Source organism: Plectropomus leopardus, chromosome 24 (genome assembly GCF_008729295.1).
Source record: "Plectropomus leopardus isolate mb chromosome 24, YSFRI_Pleo_2.0, whole genome shotgun sequence".
Classification (NCBI taxonomy): domain Eukaryota; kingdom Metazoa; phylum Chordata; class Actinopteri; order Perciformes; family Serranidae; genus Plectropomus; species Plectropomus leopardus.
Window position 1 is genome coordinate 6,602,061 of NC_056486.1, and position 22,294 is coordinate 6,624,354.

The 22,294-nt window shown below is 42.8% G+C and overlaps 1 protein-coding gene across 1 annotated transcript in view; it reads left to right on the forward strand.

Moving 5' to 3' along the window:
* The window catches only part of LOC121963010 (receptor tyrosine-protein kinase erbB-4-like), a 306,066-nt gene that overhangs the window by 128,794 nt on the left and 154,978 nt on the right, over positions 1-22,294 (forward strand). The window lies entirely within an intron of this gene.

The window sequence follows — 22,294 nt, forward strand, 5'->3', positions numbered from 1 at the left end:
GTCTCTTAGGGAGCTCCAGTGAGGTGGACGGACGGGGGAGGTGGGGTTGGTGGAATTATTCACGAGCTCCTGAATTCATAACTACCCCAATGAGCAATAACCATCCCTCAGTTAGCACGGGGCGCAATAACCCATTTAATTTCATAATTATCGATTGCTTGTGATTGCCACACCGAAAGGTCAAGACAAGTTTTTCTTTTTGCTCAGTTGGTGAATGTAAAAGCAGGGTGAGTTGAAAGAAGCGGCAACGAGGGAAAGACTGACTCACACAGACACAGACTCTCCCGCTGAGAGTCTGACAACTGGCTGGCTGATTGGTGATGGAGACACACATACACACCAACACACACACACTTTTAACATGAGCACACTGTGGAGTATACACATGCACCACAAGAAAACCACACACACTTTCCTCAGAACTAGAAAAACCTTTTTTACTTGTCTTTTGCTAAGGTTTACAAAAACACCCACAAGACACTCAACACACCCACCCACAACCACAAACACACATCTCGGCATAAAAACCCAACACTGCATGCACAAATAATGCACATAAACACATCAAAAGATACGCAGCCAGATACACACATTTAAAACACACAGAGAGAGTCTTTCTGTTTCATGCCTGTGCATGATCATTGTATATATGTTTTGCAGCTCTATTTTCATGTCAGTGTCAGTGACTGCTCCCTCACAGCTCACTGGCCTCTACATGTCTTTCTGTTTTGTCTCACTCTTTTTGTCTGCACTTCTTACTGTCCATGTGTCCTCTTTCTTCTGTCTGTGGATGGAGAACTACGGCAGCTACTTTCATTTTTAATACACAGGTTTTTTAGAGAGATAGGGAGGGATCATTTGGTTGACTTTTGCACTTCTTACTGCGGTCCTCTATGGTGACTCATACCTAACCGAGGACCAAATCAAGCCTGTTCATGAATGCAAAATGGATCCAATAATACAGCCTAGTTGCCATAAGAAAATGTTGCCTCAAAACCACATTCTAACACATTACCTTTGTACGTTTCATATCATATCAACATTTCTAAAGTGGTTATATGAGCTGACTTTGTCAATGAGATGTAAAGTGGATAGTGGATATTGTAACACTTAGGTGAGAGGCCTGCAAAGCCGCAGACTGGTTATTTTATGTAACTGGTTTTTGCAACAAGTCATTGTATTTTAACCACCAAATGCTGGTGTTTTTTAGGGACCCGTCACAATTTTTCCACCAGGGACTGTACCACAAAGTGGGTGTTTTTTACCCACTTTTTAAGACATTGTTGTGTTTCCTGCCAGGATTGTGTGCTTTTTTAAAAAAGACCTTTCTGTGTTTGGAGCCGGAATAGCACCACAGAAAGAGTTTCTTCATTCTTCATTTCTTCCCCATATAGTGCCAGGGTTGTTTTTTGAGGAGACATTGCTGCATTTCCTGCTGGAATAGTGCAACTACAAGAAGTTACTTTTTACCAAGGCATCGCTGTGTTTCCGGCGAGGATAGTGCCACAAAACGGGTTGGTTTTTTTGTGGAGACATCACTGTGCCTCCAGCCAGGACAGTGCAGGAGAGAAGGTTGTTTATTGGGGTGACATTCCTGCATTTCCTGCTGGAATAGTGCAACGAAAAGTGGTTGTTTTTGGAGAAGACATAGTTGCATTTCCTGCTGGAATAGTGCAACGAAATGTGGTTGTTTTTGGAGAAGACATAGTTGCATTTCCTGCTACAAAAGTGCAACAAAAAGTAGTTTTTTTTTTTGTTTATCAAGACATTGTTGCATTTACAACCAGGATAGTGGCAAAAAATGTACCCATGTCTGCAGAAACAAATAATACCAGCATTTTTTTTGGCAATAGGGTTGCAATAATATAAAATAACACAAATTAGGATCCTTAGCATGAATTATTTATGACTGAAAGAATATAATACCTCCACAAACAAGACCCACGGGCTAAAAACAAATGCTAGAGTGCTAGAACCTATTTGAATAAATCCAAAATGAAACCATTTAATTTTAAAACCAAAAAGGAAATTACACATGCATAATAACACACTGTAAAAACGAATACAAATTACCCCATTCTCTGTCCTCACCCTCAATCACTCCTTCCCATCCTGCCTCACCCCGTCATACCCACAATTCCTGACTCATCAGACACTATTGTCATGCACCCACCATCGGCGGCACGCAGGGCTAAATTATTGGCCCCTTTTTAATAAGGCTATGGATTGTTTGAGGAATGGCACCGGCACTGCTGTTGATTATATTGAAAGCCTGTTGTTTTATATCCTGCGAATGTCAGATTTCTGCTATTTACATCCCTCAACTCCTGCGCGCCGGTGAATGGTTATTGATTTTGCCAAAGATGAATGGGAGTGGCCGTGTGGAATTAAAAACAAAAAGACAAAAAGGAGTGAGAGGAGGAGGACGAAGGTGGGAGTGCAGTAGAAATTAAGGGTCGCTTTGCGAGTGAGGACGGGGGTTTAAGGACAAAAGAAGAGGATCAGGGAAGTGAGGTGGAATCAATCCAGCTTTTTGACTGGATTGTGTCTCTTTAAATTCATACTACAACAAAAAAACATCAAGCAAGAGCCATCACTGAGATCACACTTGACTTGGACAAGTTTTATAGCAATTTACGCACGAAGCTTTTTAGTGCCTCGGTTGGGCGTCCATCTTGGGCGGCTCTGTAAACAAAATAGTTCCATATTTTGCTCCTGGCACCGCTTTTTCAAGCAGTTTTTCGATGGACTGGGATTCAGTTCAAGATGTGGCGGGCTGTTTGATGCTGCTGCCATGTTTTCAGCCCGATTGTCTCCATTGAATTCTTGCGCCTACGGCTACAATCCGTGGTCAAGAGCCAGACTGCAGCTCTGTCTGTTCCAAGCCTTCATCTTAGTCTTTTTTAAAAAGAAAAAATGCACCCCCATCCCCCTTCATATACTCTGTTACACATCAACAATCTATGATGTTCAAAGCATCCCAGGAGTTATTTTTCAATGAAATGTTGTGATGAAGCTGCTGTTTTGTCTGGTTCTTCTGTGAATTTTGTCTTGAGGTCCTAGTTTCCCCGTATTTCCCAGAAAATCTTCAAATCGCAGCCCAGTCGCTAGAATAAAATGCTGGCTTCATATGTTTCTGCAGACCACTGTTATATTTGTACTTTCATATGAGCTAGTTCCCATTATATGCATATGAGCTGAGTTTTTCATCATGATGAGGAGCTGATGATGGATAATGTAACACTTAGGCAAGATGACTTCCAGACAGCAGATAGCAGCAGATCAATGTTCGAAAACAAGGATGAGGGTGTTTTTAAGTAACAGTAAGTCCAATTGCATTTGTAGCAACAAAAGAGGATCTGTTTTTTTTTTTTTTTTTTAGAAGAGTTGGGAACATGATTGATTGATTGATTATTTTTTTCTGTTGTTATTATGTTGCACACAAACACTTGCCCAACCCTCGTGGGTTTACACCATTACAAAATTGATTCAGTGATCAATCCAAAATGCATGTTATCTTACTGCTCAGTCACCAAACATCACTTTCTGTCCTTTATTCCTGACCAGACAAACAAATTTTGCCACAAAAAAGGCTCCCCTTTGAAAAAACAACTCAAATTTTTCGTAGTCATCATCCAAAAGAAATCAATATTAATGAAAGTCATTTTACTACACATCCCCTGAATCTTGCATGCAGGACAATAAAAAAATGGACCTCAATCTCAGTTCATCTCTGTCACACAACAAAGTCTGCCCTCCTCTGGAGTCACATTAAATCTACGGGTCTCTAAGGCTAATGGGAATGTTCCTGTGCACAAAGGGATCTTTGATTTATGTTTGAATTATACTTCACATAAAGTTTACATCGTAGCTGTTCTTTATGAGATAATAAGTTTGTAATTTTGGTTTGTACCATATATAAATGCACAATTTTTCTCTTTAAATGAGGAACATTTTGCTCCTAAATCGTTCAAGAAAAATAAGGATTTTAACTCTTTAGCCCAGGGATGATCATGGGAAATGTCCCAGTTAAATATCTTTTAGAGAGTCACTAATCAGACATCTTCACAAGTCTGTTCCAAAGTCGAAGCATTTCACATTTATGACTGATGTTTGAAGGTTTCCATTCCATATCTCAACTAATGACCAACATTTAAGTGAATGTATGGACCCCCAAACACAATATAGATTATCAGACACAGGACACACATGAATTACAGAGTTCTGTTTGAGTACGAAATCCCAGATCCCACATTGTTTAACTTTGTTCCGTACAGATCCCTGTGCTTTTTCCACTGACTGAGCTAAAACAATGACAGCGTCTTTATATTTCATGTGATCATCAAGCCAACATATTTATACTGGTCAATATATGACAGCGCTTTTGCACCAAAATTAAAAACCACTAGCTTCTATTTCCAGGACTATACCTCAACAGTGTTAGGCATACATTTTTAGCAAGCCAAACTATGTCATCCAAATAAAACAATATGCCCACAGTCTGATCATCAACAGCGACTCCCAAGTTAGAAGCTTTCATTCTGACCGCGAAATCATTCATATTCATGGAAACAATGTTGAAGATGAAACAGCTCCTTGCTTCACATCATATTGTTGTTTAATGCAGCTTGGGACATATTTGTTGTGACCAAAATGCAAATTTTAAGCCAAAACATAATGTTTTTCTAACCCCATCTAAGTAGTTTTGTGCTTAAACATAACCACATGTTAACTATCGTGTTCTCACAGATAAAAATGAAAATTGAAACATAAAGTTTTAGCATATCCCTGCATTAGAAACGTACAAATGTAACATGGTTTTCAGCAACCTGCAATTTCAACAATTATTCTAGTGATTGGGCTACAAACAGACTCCATTCTCCAAACATAACATGTCTTGTGGCTGCTTTGGAGGTATTCTGAGGTCAAGAACTGAGTAAAGACACATGTTGAGATTGTGTAAGATTGAAAGTCCGTTCTTGACCTTGAAAACTGCATTTGGCAAAACAAGCTCACCACAAGGTCCATTAGTGGCTGTTTCAGACGCATCGCACAGTCTCACTAAGAAGATTAAATGTAGCCAGGTGTCACAGAAATTTCCAATTTCTGAGCATCCAAAGAAAGTTGTATCTCTGCAACATTTTGTCATGAATTTCTTTCTGTTTTATTGCTGAACATTTGAGTTAAAATGTGCTCTCTGTGGAGACAAAGTTTTTTTTGTATAATTTTGAATAGGAATTATAGCAAAGAATTTAAGTATTAATAAAACTTCAGTCAAGCTGCGCTGAAAAACAGCATGAGCTGATTTGCTTCAATATGTCCCCTTCAGCTCAGGGAGTTAATAATGTGGATGTTGCACTATTTTCTAACTAATTGTTGGCTGACATCCTTTGAATGTGACACAGAATTAAACAATTATGATAATTTATTAATTAGCAAAAACACCAAACATCAGTCTCTTCCTACTTCTTAAACATGAGATTATGCGACTCATCTTTTACAAATACAGTCGTAAATTAAATTTTCTCCGGTTTTCATTGTTGGTAAAACAAAGCAAGTGATTTGAAAACAATATATTTGGCTTGCCGAAGTCCAGATTGTCATATGTTGGCTCATAAGGTCAAGACAAAAAGTAGAAATGACAAGGTGCTCCACACTTGAGATTTGAACCGTGAAGGATGGAGTGATAGAGTAGCTGTAGGTAGAGAAGAGGTGAGACTTTTAATGACGACAGGCAAGCACTGAATCAGGAGAACATGCAATGCCAAAAACTTGATAGGAGAGTGAGGTTGGGAAAAATGGGAGCAAAAACCAGGAAGGAGAGTGGAAGTGGAAGAGCGTAAAAAAAGATGACAGGAGCTGAATGAGGTGGTGGGGCGGTGCAGGGAGGGAGGCCGGAGTACAGATAGATGAATGACATTTTGGATTCTCTCAGCAATAAAGCATCTCCCTAGACACAGGCTGTCTGGGTTTAGATAGAGGCCGTCACACTGAAGGGCTCATTTGCCTTTCAGTTGCTCATTACATCCAACCCAAACTTATTTCCTCCTCTGGGAGGCCACTTCCCCCCGGTGCTCTCACTGTTACTGTGTGTGTGTTTACATGTGCAGCCGTGCATGTGTGCAGGATGTTTTTTTCCGTGTGTGTTTTGGGGCTAAAACGACACTAGAGCAGCATCTGTGCTGCATTGCTTGTGTGTACGTGTGTTTCATTATCTTTCTGGCATGTTGTGTTTGTGACACTTCATTTTGTATACAATTTTAAGGCAACTGCTGTGTTTGGAATAACTCAAGTTCAGGAATCTTGCACAACATTGACACACACACACACACACACACACACACACACACACCATAATGTGATTTATAAAAGGAGAGCGAAGCTAAACACAATTGAACAAGCACACACAAGCATACACACACACACATACACGCTGCATGTATCTTTACACCAAAGGCGTATCCTTCCCTAACTCCGATATGGAAACACACAGGCCTCACGGCATAAATGTTCTCCAACCTTCCTTCATAATGATTTCTCCCATATGGTTCCTACTAATATTCTGCTTGGAGCCAACTCACTGGAGCTGACACACACACACACACACACACACGATCACAGGCAGCCCTTCTGTGCTACATTAACTACAAACCTCATTTCCCCACAAAGAGAAGCCACCGGCTGAAAATTGGCTAGGACGAGTCATTAAACCTGTGTCTGACACACGCACAAATGCACACACACACACACACACGCACGCACGCACGCGCGCGCACACACACACACACACACATCTGTTATACAAATGACCCCCCCACCCACCTGTGTCAGTGTAGCAGGTGATATCCCTGCGTCCACTGAGAAATGATTGCCCTTTTGATGGAGGAGGGTCAGAATTCATCTGTGTGTGTGCTGCACAAATGTGCATTTGTGAGTCTTGACACTTGTGCCTTTAAGTGCATTTTGTGATGTGTGAGTGTGTGTTGTGGACATACATGGAATGGTAATTGATGGGGACTGGGAGGCTAGAGGATTAAGATACATGGGAATGCCCACGCGGAAGAGAGAGAAGACGAAAAAGAGAGGGAAAACAGGAAAAATGGTGTAGATGGAGGAGGAATGAAGGGGGAGATGAAATGAAGAGATGCAGACAAGAAGACCAGTTAAAGGAGGAAGGGTGAAGGAGCAAAAAAGAGAAAGGTCTACAAAAATCAGAGAAGGACACAGAGGAAGAGGAGGTGGGAAGAGGAGCTACAGGGGGGCAGTCGGTGAGCATGAAGGGAAAGAGACCCTGCTGAGATGTGATTGATGGCTCTGGAGCCCCGCTGGCCCTGGATCTGCCGCCCAGAGCTGTCGGGGACAATTTGAAGTTAACTTGTGGGAAAGTGGGGACACCCTAATAACCAAAACCTGAATTCAACCCAGTGGCCAGAAAAACATTGCATTTTGCATTTCTGCAAACCCTGGATTCATTACATTTACACACTGTGACACTGAAAAATCCATGTTCAGTGTCACAAAAGCAGCTGGAAAAGCGGTGATAAGTTACTAAAATAAACCAGTGTTTCTGTCCTGCTGAGGCATAGTCCACTCCACCTGCTGTTGACCTGCTGTTCAGCTCACACTATGTCCTTTAAAAATAGTTTGTATGATATATAAAATATATAAATCTAAAAAAACAAATTTCTCATATCAGTGGTTTGCAGAAATGCACAATGCCTAAATTTTGTTAAATTTCTACCAGCCTGAATTGTTTTTTTGGTTTTTTTTTTTTTAATTTTAAATCCGCATAATCCAACATTATAAAAGAAGCTGCACTCATTTGTGTTCATCTTTAACTGTTACACATGGTAAAGAGCAGCATCAAGCAATTTATGGGCATTTTTTTTGTTGTGTTTTGTGTCTCGGGCTACATGCTGGCTTGCCTGCACCCTCTGATTGGTGAAACAGGATGGAACAGAAATTATTCATAAAGAAGCGGCAAACAGACTTTGTGTTTGCTAATTAAATAAGCTCATTTCAAACACTTTTTTTTGAGGGATGTGTTTTCCTCATGGCCTTCACTAACAAAGACAAAAAAAGGAGGCCATGGCTTTGGAACACCAAACAGCCACAAAAAAAACTTGAGTTGCTAAGTTTAACTCATTACTAATGCAAGTGAGGAAAAGTAAAAGTTTGGCTGGATTAACATAGTGTCTCATCAGGCAGCACCTTCAGAGATAAGGCTGTAGAGAGGAGGGCTGATTAGGAATAGATTAACCTAGTTCCTCAAAGAGTCACAGGTACTTCAGCTTTTTCCCAATTTGCAAAAATTTAACAAAGTTCAAACAACTCCACTTTGTCTGTACTTCTTTCGATTTACTCGGCAATCAGTCCGTCACATCTTTTTGTTATTACATCTTGTATTATCTGCTGGCTTGGCACAGTAGTTTTTGCTTGTAAGGTTGTGAATCCAGTCATGTAAGCCTTACATCTGATTGGAATTGTTTCACTTCAGCACATAAAAAAGCGTTCCAGGGGTTAGAGTGACCCTTTATATGTGTTTGAAGAGATCTATATGTACCACCAAAACCCCAGAAATATCATAAATTTGAGATTCATTATTAAACGTGTGTAAAAGTATTACCATTCTATTAACCAAGGGCACCCTGCTAGCCTCTAAAAAAGTCACTTTAATTTGTACTATCAGTCATTTTGTAAGAGTAGGTGATTTTTTTTTCCTTTTTTCTAATGGTGGAATAAAACTTCATTTCATATACAGTAAGCCCACGTTAGAGCTGAGCCTATAAGCTCCCCGGCTGCCTCGTCAGCCCCACCTCAGGACTGTGTGTGACTTCTAAGCAGCATAGAGGATGATGATGAGGATAGTGGTCGTAGTAGTGATGAGCAGGATGAAGGCCGGAGGGCCCAGTAATAACGGTCTGCCACTGATGTGGTCCATGCTCCCGGGCCGTTTGAAGCCAGGAGTGTGGGAGTGCGTCAGCTGTTTGTGTGATAAAGGGATGGATAGTGGCTTCTGTTGGATGGAATTGCAGCTCAGAGTGGAGGAGTTCTCGGCTGAATACTGTTCATTTTCTGACTAAGGAAGATTTCTGTGTGTGTGATTCTCTGTGCTGGCCATTAACTGAATGACTTCTGTGACAATTTTATAGTTGTAGACTAATTTCTAGTGTTGAAGTAAAATCCTGAGAGTTTTCTTGAGTTGTGCCATGCACACTCCCATGATCTTAACCATTTGGTGTTATAAAACGCAGACTGAGCTGTCGTGTCAGTCTTTTTTTTTTTTTGTATTGACATTACGATAAAATCATATGTGTTTAATATTGTAGGTTTTTGTAGTTTTGGCTCGTGCACATAGTCAAGTTCAATGACAAAGGCAAACCAGGTACAGAGTTAACATGGAGGGGATTCGGGGGAGATGCAAGATTGTGAACAACAGTTGGTTTTGCGGAAAAGAAGGAGAAACTGGTGGAGTTGTGCATTAAATAAGAGGTTTTGTTTTATCTGCCGTGTATCTGATCCAACAACCGACACTCTCCTGACATTTCCAGTCTCCCCTACTATAATAGTGCAGCTAACCAGCAGAGGCTGATATCAAGTTGAGGCAACAAAATCCAAAATAAAAAAGTTCATACACAAATACAGTTTATCTAGATTATCTAGATAGATTGTATTGATGCTGAACTGACATGAATACAGTCAAAATGTGACTCAAGTTTCTAGAATTATGTATTTTTGTAGAAATGTAAGGAATTGTTAATATGTTTTACTTCCTAAAGGGGGTGTGGTGTATCCACCAGGAGCAGAATGGGGAAACATTTCAACAGGAACCTAGTTGTAGTCTTGTGACTAGTGTCACAATACTGGAATTTCTAACTTTGATATAGTATCCTGAAAAATGGCGATATTTGATACAAGTGTTGATACCACAGGGAAACATTGACATTGAGGGCAAACAGTAAAATTTTTGTCACAAGATAAACAGTTTTAGTGAAAAACGGTTTGTAAAACACAGCAGTAGAGTAATTGTAGTAAACATTAAGAATAAGAGCAACTGAGAAAGCACTACTGGCAGCAGTTTATCGATACTGCAGAAAACAAGCATTGAATCCATTTCAGATATTTAGAATCAATAATTCAATATTTTTGACAACACTAGTAAAGACCCTGCAGGATCCCAGTATTTGTAAAATCTTGAGAGAGGGTGAGAGGGTCTTCTTTTGTATAGTAGGCATTAATTGCATGGCTGTCCTCTGCATATAGTATTCTGCTTAGTGATTGTAATTGATTTGAATCTATTGTTTGATTGTTTGCAGTTTACACCAGTTGTTGGCATATTTTTTAAGAGGCAAAAGATTTAAACTTTTGTGTCCTTGTTTTTATGTCCCTGTAAGTTTCTCGCATGAAAAAGTGGTCCGTCTTGTGATTTTTTTTTTTTTAGAATTATTAATTAAGGCGCCCTGTGGAGTTTTCTCATAAACAAACAAATTAATGTCCTTGAGGTCTAACTAGAAATTTTTATGCAGTTCCCTCCCCAGAAAACTTTTACAAAAATTATCAGGAACTCTAATAAACAATCTAAATCCTATGTTGCTCATACGTTTTGTAATTTATCAGTCTACAGATAATTGTAAACTCGGACAATTAGTTTAGAATGATAGCAAAGATTACAGACAGCTCATATTTTCCTCCTCAGGACTGCACACTAGTGTCAAGAGAAAAAAGTCTTTGCACTTTAAAAATGCAGTTGTTGTTTTTCTATCTTGGTAGAAGTTGTTTGTATTGAACTTTATTGATCAGACTGTCATGTAGCAGTGGGAATAAAGCTGAATAAATTCTTAAGAATTGAGCTTCAGATGCGTAAAGGATCAAGCTGTTATGGGTGTCCTTGCTGCTGTGTTTGTCCTCTGTTTAGTCCCAAAGAGTGGAGATCTGTACCATTACTTTGCCACTTTAAACCTACACAAAAATTCACAGTGTATAATGTTTCTCCATTCGCAAAACTTGCATCACTTCTTACAATCTCGTTCTTGCTGAAATGCACACAAACACTGTAACAAACATCCGCGTAAATCCACAGCAAGGTTTCGCAGATAATAAGTCACTGCAGACTCTGCAATTTTGCTTCAGTGTTGAGAAATTCTTTTTATTCCTCTCAGGAAATAACACTTCTAAACTGTTTGTAATACCCAGACTGAGCTGCGTTTGTTTGTCCCTTGTGCTGCTAAAATGGATAGCTCCAAACTTTAGCATCGTACACGCCGTACATCAGGTGGACACTTGAGATACTTTTTCTTGCAATCCAGGCTCAGAATAATTATCTGCACTTCAGGCAGATGAGACCGTGCGTCTTAGAAAAAAGCCCCAGTAACATTTCTATACACAGTCCAGTGAATAAAGCCATGACCTTGCGGCAAAGCTCTGAACCTGCCCTGTTTCATTTTTGTTGTGTTCATGTCGTTTTGCTGATAGCTGCAGTACCCACGCCACCCCCTCAGTCAGCCATTATGGCTCAAAACTCAAAGGTTACAGCATTGTCCACTGTTTGAATGTATGTATATACAGTATTTTTATGTACTCTGTCATTCTCTTTCAACTGACTACTAGTGGCAGAAACATAGAAGACAGAAGTAAGACTTTTGAAAAAGTTTTGAACATTGTTCAAATCCCATTAGGTATAACATGTTACATTGACTATATTGACATGCACACTTTTATTACAAATATGACAATTGTCTGAATTTGATATCACTCATGTAAACAGTATGTTCCATTTGGCCTTTTTATTAAATGAAGCATTTTAGATGAAGACATCAGAGTTTTTATCACAGTTTGAGATGCACGGCCTCTTGCCTGTTTACAGTCTGCTGTGTGTGTTCTGCTGCAACCAACTCGCCAACGGTTTGCAAGGCTGTGTGGTAGAGACAAATGCCCAAAGAAAAGCCAGCATTACAGTATTGGAAGGTGAAACACACCTAAGAAAGACTCAAATAGCAACAGGTTTTTGGATATGCGTAAGAGGGTGGTTGAAGTGATAACAGGGATGCTGTGTTTGCACGGTCCAACAAGTCCGCTACTGGTGGAAAACTTTGAGAAAGTCCTTTTTTTAGTACAAAGACGCTAAATGGCATGAGTGGCTGCAGCAGTTCCACTTTTCCATATTTTGACGTGATGAATGTAATGTTAAGGCATGTTAATAGAGTATGTACGGCTGCATGTACACAGGAATATTAGTGGGATATTTATTTTCATTCGCCATGTAAATAGCTTAGTAGTAATATTGTCTTTTTTGGAGAAAGGGCAAAAAACTGAATATTTGTGGATGTTAAAATGAAACAAAATGTTTTATTTTTTTAATAATTTTCTCTTCTCACAATGTTTTCAGACATTTAAGTCAAGATCCTTAAAATTTTCAATAAATCAAATAATATTTTTTGATAATATTTATAGTTTGCATTAGTGCTGTGACAGTTGTGAAACCAAGACCAAAACCTGCCTTTTATCTTCTGTATTGCTAACCACTCCCCCGAGAAGTAGGGTGGTAGAAAGAAGGAAAGGTGCCATTTGACCTCTACTTTACACCTGTGGCCAAAACTTTGTTTTAAGTTGCTGAAAGCTCTATTGCTGTATCATTGTATTGTTGCATCGCTGATTGCTATATGGTCTTATCGCTGCATCGTTATACCTCTGTATTGCAGTATTGCAGCGGGAGTAATCTTGTGTTATGTTTTGACAATATGCCAGTATTTGAGTGTCTCAACTGTTTTACCTTCTTATATGGTTGTTTGTTGGTCTGCCATGCCTGTCCCAAATTGAAAAAGCCTACAGAGGCACAAGGGATTCACAGAAAAACGATGCATATATGTGTTATGTGTCACCACTAATGCAAATGGATAAAAGGGGTCAAAAGTTTAGAGAAGACAAGGCAAGGCAAGAAAAATAGACTGATGGAAAAATGAGACAGTTTGAGCCTGTCTGCAACAGGAGGACAGAAACATGATAAGGGAGCAGATGCAGAGAGAATAAAAGCCAGAGAAGAGGCAGCAATGTGAAGGAGAAGAGATGAAGTGAGAAATGAGAACAAGGACAGCTCAATATGTCAGCGAGAATAAGCGAGGAGGTAACTGTCTGCCTTCGTCTCTCACTTCATGGATGGATCAGAAATGGGCTCTACAGCCAAAACCAGCGCACACACATGCCCACACACTCATAATTCTCTCTGCTCGTACCTGTCCTGTGTCACCCGCCACAGCTTTCTAAAAAGGATGCTCCCTCATTGTTACAAAACTGTGTTCCAGGGAGAATGGTGTGAGACGGGATTAAGTTGTAATTCAATTTAGGGAGATTAAATTCAGTCAGTTTCAGCTGGAAAAGCAACTTGAAGGGAAACGCCGGCAGCTAAACTGGTTTATGCAGCTACGTTTTTTTATTATTATTATTCCATGCATTTGTACACACACACACACACACACACACACACAAGCCTCCACACTAGAGCACAGTGTATTTATACGCAGACAAAGACATAAAATGCACACACTCCATCTGTATTTGAAGTGGACCGAGACCAAAGAGGGAAGAAAAATCATCACTGCCTGAAAAAGCTGCCGACTCAAGTCTTTCCTTTTCTTATTGCTCATTATCTATTAGTTATAAAGACTCAGATGTCATCAAAGTGAATGAAGAAACTGACCCTCGAGTGAAGGCACTGAGGCATTGGTGTCTGGGAGCTGGACTGCTGAGGGCATGAAAATCCTCAAGATATGTACTACGCAATAATATTGCCAAGAGCTTGATCGTTTTTTCTTTCGATTGTTCTCTTTTTTTCTGTTGGCTGCTCTTTCCTGGTCCTCCCTCTGTTGCATTCATCTGCTGTCTCTATGTCAGTCTGTCTTTGCCATTAATGCTCCTTTTGATATTGCAAAAAAAGAGTTTAAATGTTAAATTTCAAGACTGATCTAAAAAAGAAACCTGACAGCATAGGTCAAGACTTTGATTGCATTCAACCAGCAGTCAGTATTGGTGACTTTTAACCATGACTATATGAACAACATTTGGAGCTCAAAATCAAAATCGATGCAGCAAAATTACACATATTGGCTTTTTTATTGCACACATTCTTCTTCTGTGTCAAAGTCTGCCTCCTACATCACCCACAATGCAAATCAACCGCCAAGAGCTCAATTAAGATTCAGGTATCACATGCCATTCACATCATGAGCATTTAGCTTCAAGCTGCTCGCCTCCAGCAGAGATGAGGAGCCGAACTTCTCGGCCCCATACAGTGACTGACCTAACAGAGGAGTCCTTTTGATTTAAACACTGCTTTTTGGCACAGGGCGCACATCTTGGTGCTGTACAGAATTAGTGAAAAGCTTGATTGGTAAAAAGTTGATAATTGAATTTATAAAATGGTTAACTACTTTGAAACATTCTTTTCCATGGTTTAATAACTACCTGCCAGCCAATCATTTTTTTCCAATGACAATAGAAAATCAGGCACGAGATATGAGACAGTGGCAGTTATTTTTTAAAATGAAGTAGGATGTGTTTCTAAAATAAGAGTCCTTGTTTGCAGTATGTGATGCAGCAGTTTCGGCACATACAGTTACGTTTAGAAAATTATCCCTCGATTAAGATCTAAAGAGCATTACCGCCATGGTTTCATGAAATACAGATTTGTGTTTAATTAAAGTAAGGGTTCAAACCCATGATGCTTTTAAGTGAGTCATTGTTGTGTTTCAGTTGGCCTTTTAGGCTCTAAACACAGATTTTTTTTTTTCAGTAACCTGTTGGATTGTTTCCATTGGCTTTTTCGGGATGCAAACATGATTGTAATATAAAGACCTGTCAGTCTGTTTCATTTTGCTTTTGGACTTCAGATTTGGGTGTTTTGGAGTGACTTTTTGTTCTTTTTCCATTCGCTTTCGAGATTTCATACATGGGTGTATTGTGGTGCCCCGTTGGTGGGATACTGGCACAAAAAGAGATTACTGCTTTTTCTGCCAGGATTGTGTTGCCAATGGTATTTTGAGTTTTTTCTGACCTAAACCTAATGACAGCAGTGTAACGTGCTAATGTAACATACGTATTCATGGTTTGCAGAAATGCCAACAGTTTTTTTTTTGATGATTGGGTTGTGTTATGTCTGCAAAATGATCATTTCAAGTAATGGTGGAAACACCAGCAATTTGTTGAAATATTCTGCAATGCAACCGGGCCTTGAATTTCAAGAGCGTTTTGTAATTGACACTTTAAGCATAAATACAACTGCTTGCCAACAAAGTAGCACGTTCATTTCCAAGGGTAAACATCCTTTGTCATAATGTTAGCACCCAGTATTGCCAACTTTTTTTTCCCCAATGAAATTAGCTAACACTAGCTCCAAAAGTTTCTGAAAGTCGTCAGATGACGTCAAATACTCATTGGCGTTTTGGTGACAAGGCATTTATGGAATCATTAAATCTGTGTTGAAGTAGATTCAATTGATAAATCTTCAACTCAACATTTAAATGGAATGAGAGCTATTGCACTTTTAGTGTAGTACAACAATTTATTGCACTTCCAGTCCAGACAATGAGATTAGCAACGTAACTATTGAAGCTCACTACAACAGACAATACTACACCAATAAACTCCCACTGCGAGCGGCGACACCTCTCCTTGTGCCTGCCACACAACTGATAGTGGAAAGCCATGAACTGCGAAGCATGTATACGAATGAATTAAAATGTAACATATTTTTGTCCTTGATTTTTCGTGATTAACTGAATAAGTCGCTAAATTTGTCACAAGTTGTTTATCAGAAATGAATCCTCTAAGGAGGTCTGAAAAGTTGCCAAATCTCATGAGAAAGTCGGCAAGTTGGCAAAACTGATGCGCCAAGCAGGCAGACTAAGCACGTTTTCTTTGACCAAGCAAACCAAAGGAATGCTGAACAGATATTCTCTCATTTCGTCTTTTTTAAATGATGATGGACTGTTGCCACACTGTGGTCAGAATCCGAGATAATGATCAGGAAGTGATAAATAATTGGGCCGATAAGCAGAATTTGTAATGGCCTTGGTACCAGTTCAATCTTGATGTTTGGTTCCCATTCCTAGTGTTTTCTGTTGTTACGCCCTTTAATTTATTTTCTACCCATATTTATTGTTATGTCATGTGCATGAATAAATGAGACGAACTGTCTTACCTGTCTTTGCAGAGACAGAGACAGGTAAGACACCCCCCCTCGTTTATTCATGCACATGACATAACAATAAATATGGGTAGAAAATAAATTAAAGGGCGTAACAACAGAAAACACTAGGAATGGGAACCAAACATCAAGATTGAGTTTTGTTTTTTTGTTTTTGGTTTAAGTTTTTTTAAAAAATAAAAAAGCCCCCCCCCCTCCCCCTACAAACACCCTACCCCCCTGATGTGAAATACAGAAGACAAAAAAAAAAAAAAACACCCCCAACCAGTAAACCATGGACAAAAACCCCAGGGCCCCCCCCCCCCCCCATTTAAGACCCACCAAAATACAACACCCACCACCCAACCCCCCCCCCCCCCCCCCCCACCCCCCCACCCCCCCCCCCCACCCCCCCACCCCCCCCCCCCCCATAACCCCCCCCCCCCCCCCCCCCCCCCACCCCCCCCCCCCCCCACCCCCCGCCCCCCCCCCCCCCCCCAACCCCCCCCCCCCCCCTACCTCCCCCCCCCTCCCCCCCCCCCCCCCCCCCAATCACCCCCCCCCCCCCCTCCCCCCACCCCCCACCACCCCCACCCCCCCCCTCCATCCCCCCCCCCACCCCCTCACCCCCCCCCCCCCCCCCCCCCCCCCCCCCCCCCCCCCCTCCCCCCACCCCCCCCCCCCACCCCCCCCCCACCCCCCACCCACCCCCCTTAGCCACCCCCATAACAACACCCAATAAACCCCCCCCCCCCCCCCCCCCACCCCACCCCGACCCATCACCCCCCCCCACCCAGCCCCCTCCCCCCCCCCCCCACCCCACCCCCCCCACCCCCCCCCCCCACCCCCCCGCACCCCACCACCCCCACCCCCCCCCCCCCCCCCCCCCCCCCCCCAACCCCCCCACCCCTCCCCCCTCCCCCCCCCCCCCCCCACCCCCCCCATCCCCCCCCCCCCCCCTACCCCCCCCCCTCCCCCCCCCCCCCCCCCCCCCCCCCCCCCCCACCCCCCCCCCCACCCCACGCGCCCCTCCCACCCCCCCAACCCCCCCACCATCCCCCCCCCCCAACCCCCCCCAAATTAACCCCCACCCCCCCCCCCCCCCCCCCCCCACCCCCCCCACCCACCCCCCCCCCCCCCCCCGCCCCCCCCCCCCCCCCCCCCCCCCCCCCCCCCCCCCACCCCCCCCCCCCCCCCACCCCCCCCCCCACCAAAACCCACCCCCTCCCCCCCCCACCCACACCCCCCCCCCATCCCCCTCCCCCCCCCCCCCAAACCTTCCCCATATCCCCCCACCCCCCCTTCCCCCCCCCACCCCACCCCCAGCCACCCCCCCCCCATACCCCCCCCCCCCCAAACCCACCCCCCCCCCCCCCCCCCCCCCCCCTCCCCCCCCCCCCCCAACCCCCACCCACCCCCCCCCCACCCCCACCCCAACCCCCCCCCCCCCCCCCCCACCCTCCCCCACCCTCCCCCCCCCCCCACCCCACCATACCACACCCATCCCACCCGACCCCCCACACAACCCCAAAACACCCCCCCCCCGCCACCCCAAACCCACTACCATAAACCCCCTCCCCCCACCCCACCCACCTCCCCAAACCCCCCCCCAACCCCCCCCCCCCTCCCCTCACAATTCCGATTAACCCCCTACCCCACCCCCCCCCCACCCCCCCACCCCCCACCCCCCATCCACCCCCCCCCTCCCCCCCCACCCTCCCACCCTCTCCCCCCCTACACCTCTACCTTTGTGCCAGCCACAAAACTCCCAATGGACAAGCCCTTAACTGCTTACAACTTAACCCACATCTCTAAGATATCTATTTTTATTAACCACAAACAAACCCCGATATGACCTGTACCCCCAAAAGGACTGAATAGTCTCCCAATAATTCACCAGTTGATTAATCAAAACGAATCCACTATGAGGTCAAAGTCCCCCCAACTTGGTAATGAAAATGACGGCAAGTTGGCCAAAACTGCAGCCCCAATACAGGCAAGGACAAAGCACGTACACGTGACCAGGCAATACTCAAAAGTCAATAGCTTTAAGCCAGATCCATGGGTCCCTGACAGTTATCGTCCAACATGATGAAGGCCGTACTCATTTCCCCCACCTATACCCCCATGAACCTGAGTACATTGACATGACAGTCATACATCCCTCTGGTACTTACCGATCAGCAAATTTGGAACCCTCCCACATGACCATTTCCAATCTTGATGTTTGGTTCCCATTCCTAGTGTATTTCTGTTTGTTACGCCCCTTTAATTTTATTTTTCTACGCCCATATTTATTGTTTAATACCATGTGCAATGAATAAATGAGACGAACTTCCCCCAAACCTGTCTCTGTCTGCAAAGAGACAGAGACAGGTAGACCCGACCCCCCCCCCACCCCCCCCCCAAGGCAGACCCGGGCACACACACACACACACACACACACACACACACACACACACACACACACACAGGCCCTGTCAAGTGGACATGGCCCTGTGTCACCCGGTGCATTAACGGGGAAAAAGGCAACGGCTCAATACTTACATTGTCCACCGCTGAGCCTGCGAGAAAGAGAAGAATGAAGGGAGGGCTGAGACAGAGAAATAGATGGCTGAGGGCAGAAAAAAAGAAATTAGGAAAAGAGAGAGAAAAAGAGGTAGAGCAGATGGATCTAGACACTTTTGAAATGAGCCCAGAGAAAAGAGCATTTACAGTAGAGCGTGTCGATATGAATGCTAATGCTCCTGGACGTCATTCCCACTCTCGCAAATACAAGATTGTGTCTCTCTTTCTATCTCTGTCTCCCACTCTCTCTCTTTCAATTCTATTTTCTTTGCCTTGCTTTACCTTGCTTACTCACCCTGAATGACTGCCATTTCTCTCTTTGTCTGTGTGTGTGTGTGCTGCTGGCTGATATTGGCTTTTCAGAGTTGTTTTCCCCTCGCTTTTCACCTCTCCCCTCTGATCTTTTATCACCACACACACAGACATAAATGCGCACACACACCTGTAAGGAGGTTTCAATAACAGATTATTACAGATGCCCACTAACCTTTCATCTCCACACACACTAAAAGACCCTCGCTCACACATATGATCATCGATCCGACCAATTTTAGATCCTCGCAGACTTCCTTTGAGTTTGTAGCCGCTCTTAAATCATTTCATCTTATAACTCATCTGCGTGTGGTCAGCAAATCTCATTTATCACCATAGCTCAGGTCCCCTTACTGCCATTCTGTCCCACGGAGCCAGTACCCACAGCAATATGGAGGATCACAGAGGAAAAGAAGTGCGCTCATCTTTGCAGAGCCAACGATCCATAAAGCAATATGGGAGTTTATGAGCTCTCCATGTTGTTCAATATAGGAGCAAGTTCAACTATGCAATAGTCAAGTGCGGTTTTTTCTTCCCTGTTTTGCTCTCTCTTTCTGAAATTCTTGCTCTTGAATGTGGATAATTTGACTTTTGACTTATCAAAGATGTACAGCAGGTGTGTTTAAAAGATGTCACAAAAGGTTAAATGCAAATGAAAGACGCTACTGCAGAAAGAAAAGGCCATTATAGCCACTTTATCACTCCACAAAATAAATCGCCAGCACCCGCTGACTTTAATGTATGGAAAGGGTTATAATCAGAAATCACACCCAGGTCAAATAACTCTGCAGTTATCATGGCTATTGATCGTCTCCATCTCAGATCCGTTTTGTCCAAAAACACCTGGGTGAATACCGCCTGGCATTAAAACTAAGTCTGTTCTTCAAATGGCCCAGACACTGTGTCTTAAGGTGACTAGAATCTGGAATTTGTTTTTTTTGTGTGGTTAATTTCAAGTAGAGGAAGCTGTGCGGACTCTGTGCAGACAAGTGCCCGGAGCCCTGAGAGTGGAGAAGTTTGACATTGGAAAGAAATAAAGAACTGCAGAGGGATATAATAAAGACAAAAGTACTGGTTTAGATACCATTGAGTTCTTAACAATGACCAGAGCACTCAACGATAAAGGACAGATTGCTGTGATGTAAACACTACTTGGAAGGCAGTAGGCAATATTCAGTGAAGTGGCGCAGTCCATCTCTTGAATCACATTCTAAGGAAAAACTACTTCAACATAAACTAGTTGTACACAAACGCCTCCCGTGTTTCAGACTTTGCTGTTGCATTTCTGGGCAGTTAATACTCGCACAACCACAAGAGGCTTTAGGAAAATGCAATGCATGTACATCACAATGGAATTATAATATTCCCTCGCTCCCTTTAACAGAACAAACCAGCCGATATTGGCAAGAAATAAATTCCATATTTAAAAGTAAGACCTATTCAAAGTTGAACCACTGACAAACTTTAATGAGCAGCTTAATTACATTGAGCCAAACTCCATTCCGGTGCCTACCGCACACAAACCTCCAGTCGTGCCCGTGGTAACGTGGCGATGGTGCCAGCTGAGCACAGCAGATGGTAGCAGGACTGAGGCAGGGGAGGCTGACTGACTGACTGACTGGTGGAAAGGCTGGCAGGGACGTAAAGAGTGCTTCATGGGTGGAAAGAGGAGGAACTAATTACAGTGGTAGCCGCTGCATTAGTTAATCACCATGTATTTATCATTAAGGCTGCAGACAAACACAAACATATACAGAATCCATATGTTTTAAGTTGTTTCTACAAAGAGTTTAACAGCAGATGAATAGTTTTCTTGTACCATCTTTGTTAATTCATCCAGTTAGATGTGAATATATGCTGCCTCTATACTCATTGAAATTATTGTTTATTTAAAGGAGCTTGGTGGGTTTGGCAGTCACTATCTTGGGAAAGTTTTTGTTTAAAAAAAAAGTTCTTTACAATATTGTGTCTCTGTAGGGATCCTTTAAATAATGTTAGTTACTTAGAACAACAATCTGAGCCTATCAGTGACAAAAACACATCTGTTTTTAATGGGTGTAAATAAATGATGCGCAATTGCCCCATTAATGTAACACAGAAGCCTGTTCTGCCGTTGCCATTTGCAGCCATCTTGCTCTATATAGGACAAAGACACAAAAACAAGGGAAAATAAGGTACAGGTTGAAAAATGCCAAAGTTACCCTTTAAAGGGGGATAACGTGTTTGAAATTTCTTTATCCACTAACAATTTGTATCTACACATAACAGCATCTTTTTGTCTTTTTGCCTGCTTTGCATACCTATGTGTAGCAATATTAGCAACTGATGATTATTCCGGAGGTTCTAATGGCTGAAATGACAAGTGGAGCTCTGTAAACATGTTGTAGTCGTAGCTGTCAGTGGCATTAGCGTGTGTTGCTTTACCGGAAGGTTTTAGAAAAGATCAAAGACATGAGAAACAGGTGTGTTTCTGCTCTCTCTTGGTTGTGTGTTGGCTAAAATCTGCTACTCTCTAATTACCTTACCTTTCCAAACACCAATAGAGCTGTTTCTCCTCACTCTAATATCTTCAAAGTCTTGTAATCTCGTCAGCCGAGTAAAGTCTCCAAGAGAAACCCTCTGTAAAGGTCAACCAATGTAATTTGAATATCTTTGATTAAACGGTGTGCCGGTGCCAGACCCACACTGTAGGTCACTGCCTCAGAGAAATGATATCCACCCCTCTCACCCCACTTGTCCCTCCCCAAGTCTCGACTCTCCCAGCTCCCTCATTGTCAAGGGTCACGTCTGCACTCTTTTTGGCAATTTACATAATCTCCTGACCACTTTTCCCTCCGTCCTCCAATCCTTTCTTTTATTTCTTTCTCTCCCTCTGTTTGTATCTCACATTGACACAATGCGTAGTTTTAATCCTGAAATCCCTTTTCCTGAATGTCTCTTTTCTGCCCTCCTCCTCTCATTCTCCATTCATTATCTCACTGATTCCAACATTTTTCAGAGACTGTGCTACACAGCGGCCATTGAACCATGCATCTGAAGTCTGGTGTTTTAGTTAAAACCTCAGTAAGTGCAGTCAAAGAATCAGAGTTTCCCTGGCAAAATAACCCAGGGGAATAGAGATGTATCTTACAGCAATTTTACCACTGAAAAAAGAGTGTAATTTAACTTATTTAGGTTATCTGGTTGGCTGACCTTTAAGAATTAAACAGCTACAGTGTGGTAGCTGACTGCATTTGA